This window comes from Colobus angolensis, unplaced genomic scaffold (genome assembly GCF_000951035.1).
Source record: "Colobus angolensis palliatus isolate OR3802 unplaced genomic scaffold, Cang.pa_1.0 Scaffold73, whole genome shotgun sequence".
NCBI lineage: Eukaryota > Metazoa > Chordata > Mammalia > Primates > Cercopithecidae > Colobus > Colobus angolensis.
This window is the reverse complement of record NW_012121043.1, coordinates 11,914,996-11,923,396: the sequence shown is the minus strand read 5'-3', so window position 1 is coordinate 11,923,396 and position 8,401 is coordinate 11,914,996.

The following is an 8,401-nucleotide window of genomic DNA, read 5'->3' as shown; positions in this document are numbered from 1 at the left end:
GTTTTTTTACTCATTACACCAATCTATATCTTTTTACTGCTTTGGATTTAAAGTTTGGTTTATGTGATATAAGCATAGCTATTCCTGCTCACTTGGTTTCCAGTTGTGTAGAATATTTTTTTTTCCATCCCCTTACTTTCAGTCTATGTTTCTTTATGAATAAGTTGAGTTTCCTGTAAGAAGCGTATAGTTGGATCATGGTTTTTTTACTCATTACACCAATCTATATCTTTTAATTGGAATGTTTAGTCCACTTACATTCAAGGTTAATATTGATATGTGAGATCTAGTTTCTGTCATATTGTAAATAGTTATCTAGTTATTTTATAAAGTTTTTCTTTCTTCCTTTTTTCTCTTTGTCTTTGTGGCTTAGTGGAATTCTGAAGTGTGAACATTGATTCCTTTATCTTTCTCCTTTGTGTGGTTGTTTTACAAGACCTGTGAGTTTTATGCTTTTGTGTTTTTAAGATGGTGAATATCAACCTTTTGTTTCCATGCTTAGAACCACTTTTAGTATTTCTGGTGGGATCAGCCTAGTGGTGACAAATTCCTTTAGTGTTTGCTTGTCTGGGAAAGACTATATTTTTCCTTCTTTACGAAACTTATTCCAGCTGGATATAAAATTCTTGGTTTACAGTTTTTTTTTTTCTTTTACACTTTGAAAATAGCATCCTATTTTATTCTGGCTTCTAAGTTTTTTCTAAGAATTTGGTTTTTAGTCCGATGAGATTCCCTGTATAGGTGACTAGATGCCTTCCTCTTGCTAATGTATTTTGAAGATATTCATCTCATTGGTAAATTTCTTGTTCATATTCTTAACTGATTTTTTTTGAAAATGTGTTTGTATTGTTTTTCAGATTTATCTTGCATCTCATAAAGCTTCTTTAAAATTAGCATTTTGAATTCTTTTTCTGATGTTTCAAGGATTTTTTGTTTTTAGGTTCCATTGCTAGGGAATTACTGTGTTCCCTTGGAAGTGTTATAATATCTTGCTTTTTTGTGCTTTCTGTATTATTATACTGATTTCTGTGCATCTGGAGAAATAGTTGCTTTTTCTTATTTTGAGTTTACTTTTGTTGGGGTGGGACTTCTCATTTTTTAGGGTGCGACTGTAATGTATGTTGACTAGTACCATTTGGCTTTGCTTCTGATTTTACAGGCTCATGGGTGGAAGGAACTTGCCTTATCTCAGATGACACATTGGACTACAGACTTTTGAGTTAATGCTGGAATGAGTTAAGATGGGAGACTGCTGGGAAAGCATGATTGTGTTTTGAAATGTGTGAAGGACATGAGATTTTGGAGGGGCCAAGGGCAGAATGATTTGATTTGGCTCTGTGTTGCCACACAAATTTCATGTTTAATTGTAATCCCCAGTGTTGGACGTGATTGGATCATGGGAGTGGTTTCTAATTGTCTAGCACATCCCCTTGAGGCTGCCTTGCAGTAGAGTTCTCATGACATTGGGTTGTTTAAAAGTGTGTACCACCACCTGCTTCTCTCCCTCTGCTCCACTATGTAAAGACATGTCTGATTCCCCTTTTGCCTTCTGACATGATTGAAAGTTTCTTGAGGCCTCCCCAGTCATGCTACCTGTGCAGTCTGCAGAACTGTCAGCAATTAAATCTCTTCTTCATAAACTACCAAGTCTCAGGTAGTTCTTTATAGCAATGCGAGAATGGACTAATACAGGAAGCTGCACTTGAGCTCCCCATTGGCAGGTACAAGTACTATCCCTGATAGGGATTGGGAGGCAGTCCTCAGGCTTCCTGAAGAAATGTCTAGGCAAAGAGCAGAGTGACTGATACTGCACTGATATGTCACATCACATGGGGGATGGAGATCCTGGCACCACATCCTAACAAGTAGGAATTGGACCTACTTGCCTTTCTTGTCCCAGACCCTTCAAGGTTTAATCCCCTGCTACAACTATGGCAGCAAGTTGGGACATTTATTCATGGGAGTTTGCTTTCACTCTGCAAAGCTACTCTGGGCCACAGAACTCACTGCCTAGGTTAAAACCATGCTTCCCCAGCGAGTTCCTCCTGGTTCTCTCACAAGCAGCTGATGCCCATACTACACTCATTTCTCAGTTCTAACTGTGGGAGCCCCTCCCACCTCAAGTCCTAGCTCTGTAATCTCTGACCCAAGACTCTCTCATGCCAGTGGCTACCACCATTGTTAGCATGAAGAATCCTGCACAACTTGCTATGAGCTAGGATCAAGAATGGCATCCAACAATCAGCCCTCAGGCCTGGGACAGTGAGTGAGACACTTCCTGGAGTTGTTCCTTCTCACAGTCTGTTGACTGCTTTCTAAGTTAGATCCAGGGCTTGGGAGGATCAAGGTACTCTCCCGTGAACTGAATTGCATGATTCCCTGGTTGGAAGTTGGATCACAGAGAGACATTCATCCTCCCTCTCCCATATTGTGGATTCACCATTTTCAGCCAGACCTGGCTGCACAAGCTATCTGCCCACCTTCTCTATACCAGTCTCAAAAGCTTTATTTTGCTCTTCTGTGTTTCTCCCTAGATAAAAGCTCAAAGTGTGGATCTCTACCAAGGATTTTGCTTCTTCTAAATGAGTAAGGCATGTTGGAAAAACTTATAGTCTACCATCTCCAGAAAAAAACCTCCAAAACCTATTTTCTTTATAAATCACTCAGCCACAGGTATTCCTGCATATCAATGCAAATGGACTGAGCCAGAAGGCAATATGTACTCACTGTAGCCTGCACGTGTTTTAAATAGCTAGAGGTTTTTTTCTTGCTAAAATGCCCCCAGAAACATCAGTTGCCAAAGTTTTTTTGTAATAAATCTTCCCAACTTTGGGTATCCTCTCTACCAATTCTACCAACTCTAAGCTCACATTTTATTGGTAGAATTATACAGGAAATAGAAAACACAACACTCAGTACTCAAAGACTCCACTGCCCCTACCATGCTCAGCCATCAGGAGACACAGAAAGAGCCAATGGGATTCTCAACACCAAACAGACTAAACTAGCTAAGGAATTGGACTTACGATAAACATGAGTCATAAGATCATCACTTTTGGAATTATGGGAAATCCCATGAGGATTATTTATCTTGGCTAGTGAAGGACTTTAACCTAACTCTATCTGACATTTTTAGATGCTATCAATGGTTAATAAAATATACTCAATTGTATAATCAACAAATCAGGACTGTCTTCATTTTAGAGCTTCCCGATCAACAATTACTCAATTTACAAGGAAGCAATCTGGTATTCTGGAAATGCCACTATAGGAAAACTAATCTTGAGTTTCTGCCCAAGACCATGGAACAAGACCCACCTGGATTGCCCTCATCTCTTTATTTCTTTAAAAAATTTGATACGTAATAATCATACATATTTTATGGGGTGCATGTGATATTTTGATACATGAATACAATGTATAATGATAAAATAAAGATAATTAGTATACAAATCACCTCAAACATTTATGACTTGTGTTAGGAAAATTTCAAATCTTTTCTTCTAGCTATTTTGAAATACACAATAAATTATTGTTAACTATAGTCACCTTATTGTGCTATTGAACACTAGTACTTACTCTTTCTATTTAACTGCTTTTTTTTTTTAAGAGTAACCAACCTCTTTTCTTTCTCCCAAAGACTTCCTCTCTCCAGTACCATCATTCTACTCTCCACCTTCATGAGAACAACATTTTTAGCTCCCACATGTAAATGAAAATGTGATATTTGTCTTTCTCTGCCTGGCTTATGTCACTTACCACAATGACCTCCAGTTACATTCATTTTGCTGCCAATGATATAATTTCATTCTTAAAATTTTTTAGTTTTTCATTTATTAATACATATATTATGCATATTTATGAGATACATGTGAGTTTTTTTTACATATACAGAATACATAATGATCAAGTTAGTGTATTTGAAATATCGATAATCTTAACTATTTATTATTTTGATGGGTTGATAACATTTCAAGTTCTCTATTCTAGCTATGTTGAAATATAAAAGGCATCATTGGTAACTATAATCATCCTAGTTGCTGTCAAACAGTAAAATGTATTTTTTCATTAACTATGTGTTTATACCCATTAATCAATCTCTTTTCATTGCCCCCTGCCACCAAACACTTCTCCAGCCTCTGGTGTCTATCACTCTTCTCTCTATCTTCATAAGATCAATTTTTTAGTTCCCACATATTGAGTGTATTGAAAGTGTTATTATCTACTCACTATTTTTGTTCTTCTTAGTGGAGGAGGCATCTTGAAGCCCTGACAATCAATTTTATCCTTTTTTAAATGGCTGAATAGTATTCCATTGTGTATATTTTTAGTTAATAAAGAGATTTTTATATTCGTGTCAGCCACTGCAAATAAGAATGGAATGTAATTTGCAAATTTACTATGCCATTTGCATTAGCAAACAGTAAAAGATGTACTTATTTTTATTTATTTATTTTTTATTTCCACAGGTTATTTGGGAACAAGTGGTGTTTGCTTACATGAGTAAATTCTTTAGCGTGATTTGTGAGATTTTGGTGCACTCATAACCCTAGCAGTATACACTGCATCCTTCTTTTACTCTTTTATCCCTCACCTCCTTCCCACTCTTTCCCTCTGAGTCCCCAAAGTCCATTGTGTCATTCTTATGCTTTTGCATCCTCATAGCTTAGTTCCCACTTATGAGTGAGAACATACAATGTTTGGTTTTCCATTCCTGAGTTACTTCACTTAGAATAATAGTTTCCAATGTCATCCAGGTCACTGTGAATGCCATGAATTCCGTCCTTTTTATGGTTGAATAGTATTCCATTATGTGTGTGTGTGTATGTGTATATATATATATGTATTATACACACATTATATATACACATGTATACACACATATCACAGTTTCTCTATCCATTCCCCAATTGATGGGCATTTGGGTTGGTTCCATGATTTTGTAATTGTGAATTGTGCTGCTATGAACATGCATGTGCAAGTATCTTTTTTGTATAATGACTTCTTTTTCTCTGGAAGATACCCAGTAGTGGGATGCTGGTTCAAATGGTAGTTCTGCTTTTAGTTCTTTAAGGAATCACCACACCATTTTCCATAGTGGTTGTACTAGTTTACATTCCCACCAGCAGTGTAGAAGGGTTCCCTGTTGACTGCATCCACACCAACATCTACTATTTTTTGAGTTTTTGATTATGACCATTCTTGCAGGAGTAATGCGATATCACATTGTGGTTTTGATTTGTATTTCCCTGATTATTAGTGATGTTGAGCATTTTCATATTTTTTTTGGTCATTTGTATATCTTCTTCTGAGAGTTGTTTATTCTTGTCCTTAGCCCACTTTCTGATGGGATTTTTTTTTTTTTTCTTGCTGATTTGTTTGAGTTCGTTGTAGATTCTGGATATTAGTCCTTTGCCAAGTGTATAGATGGCCAAGATTTTCTCTCACTCTATGAGTTGTCTGTTTACTCTCCTGATTGTTCCTTTTGTTGTGGAAAGGCTCTTTAGTGCAGTTAGGTACCACCTATTTATCTTTGGTTTTTATTGCATTTGTTGTTGGGTCGTTGGTCATGAAATCCTAGCCTAAGCCAATGTCTAGAAGTGACATTTTTCCAATGTTATCTAGCATTTTTATAGTTTCTGTCTTAGATTTAAGTCCTTAATCCATCTTCAGTTGATTTTTGCATAAGGTGAGAGATGAGGATTGATATTCATTCTCCCACATGTGGCTAGTCAATTATCCCAGCACAATTTATTGAATAGGGTGTTCTTTCCCCACTTTATGTTTTTCTTTGCTTTGTTGAAGATCAGTTGGCTGTAAGTATTTGGGTTTATTTCTGGATTCTCTATTCTGTTTCATTGGTTTGTGTACCTATTTTTATACCAGTACCATGCTGTTTTGGTGACTATGGCCTTATAGTATAGTTTGAAATCAGGTAATGTGATGCCTCCAGATTTATTCTTTTTACTTAGTCTTGCTTTGGCTATGTGGGTCCTTTTTTGGTTTCATATGAATTTTAGAATTGCTTTTTTCTAATTCTGTGAAGCATGATGGTGGTATTTTGATGGTAATTGCATTTAATTTATAGATTGCTTTTGGCAGTATGGTCATTTTCACAATATTGATTCTACCCATCCATAATCATGCAATGTGTTTTCAGTTGTTTGTGTTGTCTATGATTTCTTTCAGCAGTGGTTTTGTAGTTTTCCTTGTAGAGATCTTTCACCTCATTGGTTAGGTAAATTCCAAAGTTTTTTTTTTTTTTTCTCCAGGTATTGTAAGAGGAGTTGAGTTCATAATTTGATTCTCAGCTTGATTGCTATTGGTGTGTAGAACAGCTACTGATTTGTGTACATTAATTTTGTATCCAGAAACTTTGCTGAATTCTTTTACCAGTTCTAGAAGCTGAGTTTTTTTTTAACAGTTATAGGAGGAGTCTTTAGGGTTTTCTAGATAAACAGTCATATAATCAGCAAACAGCAACAGTTGGACTTCCTCTTTACCGATTTGGATGCCCTTTATTTCTTTCTCTAGTTTAATTGCCCTGGCTAGGACTTTTAGTACTATGTTGGAGAGGAGTGGTGAGGGTGGGCATCCTTGTCTTGTTCCAGTTCTCAGCTGGAATGCTTTCAATTTGTCCCCATTCAGTATGATGTTGACTGTGGCTTTGTCATATATTGCTTTTATTACATTGAGGTATATCCCTTGTATGCTGAGTTTGCTGAGAGTTTTGATTAAAAATAAAGAGATGTATTTTTTTATTGTTTTTTTTTGCATCTATCAAGATGATCATGTAATTTTTGTTTTTAATTCTGTTAATGTGGTGTACCACATTTATTGCCTTGCATATGTTAAACCATCCCTGCATCCCTGGTATAAAATCCACTAGTTCGTGGTGGATTATTGTTTTGATATGTTGTTGGATTCTCTTAGCCAGTATTTTATTAAGGATTTTAGCATCTGTGTTCATCAGGGATATTGGGCTGTGGTTTTCTTTCTTATGTCCTTTCCTGGTTTTTGTATTAGGGTGACACTGGCTTCATAAAATGATCTACGGAGGGTTCCCCCTTTCTCTATCTTGTGTAATAGAGCCAATAGATTGGTATCAATTTTTCATTGAACGTCTGTTAGAATTCTGTTATGAATCTGGCTCTGGACCTTTTTTTGATGGTAATTTTTAAATTACCATTTCAAACTTGCTGCTTGTTATTGACGTTTTCAGGGTATTCAGGGTATCAGATTCTTTTTTTTTTTTTTTGAGACAGAGTCTCCCTCTGTTGTCCCTGCTGGAGTGCAGTGGCGCGATTTCAGCTCACTGCAAGCTCTGCCTCCTGGGTTCACGCCATTCTCCTGCCTCAGCCTCCTGAGTAGCTGGGACTACAGGCGCCCACCACCACGCCCAGTTAATGTTTTGTATTTTTAGTAGAGATGGGGTTTCACCATGTTAGCCAGGATGGTCTCCATCTCCTGACCTCGTGATCCGCCTGGCCTCCCAGAGTGCTGGGATTACAGGTGTGAGCCACCGTGCCCGGATCTTTTTTATTTAATCTAGGAAGGTTATGTCTTTCCAGGAATTTATCCATCTCTTTTAGGTTTTCTAGTTTGTGTGCGAAAAAACGTACATAGTAGCTTTGAATGATCTTTTCTATTTCTGTGATGTCAGTTGTAATATCTCCTGTTTCATTTCTTATTGAGCTTATTTGGATTTTCTCTCTCCTTTTCTTGGTTATTTTTGCTAATGGTCTATCAATTTCATTTATCTTTTCAAAGAACTAGCTTTCTGTTTCATTTATCTTTTGTAATTTTTGTTGTTTCAATTTCATTTAGTTCTGCTCTTATCTTGGTTATTTCCTTTCTTCTGCTGGGTTTGGGTTTGGTTTGTTCTTGTTTCTCCGGTTCCTTGAGGTGTGGCCTTAGATTGTCTGTGCTCCTTCAGACACTTCAATGTACGTGTTTAGGGCTATGAACTTTCCTCTTAGCACTGCCTTTGCTGTATCCCAGAGGTGTTGATAGGTTGTGTCACTATTGTCATTCAGTTCAAATAATTTTTTAATTTCCATCTTGATTTCACTTTTGACCCAATGATCATTCAGGAGCAGGTTATTTAATTTCCATGTATTTGCATGGTTTTGAAGGTTCCTTTTGGAGTTGAGTTACACTTTTACTCCACTGTGGTCTGAGAGAGTGCTTGATGTAATTTCAACTTTTTAAAATTTATTGAGGCTCGTTTTGTGACCTATCATATGGTCCATCTTGAAGACAGTTCCCTTGACTGTTGAATAGAATGTATATTCTGTGGTTGCTGGATGGAATGTTCTGTTTATATCTGTTAAGTCCATTTGTTCCAGGGTGTAGTTTAAATCTATTGTTTCTTTGTTGGCTTTCTGTCTTGATGACCCGT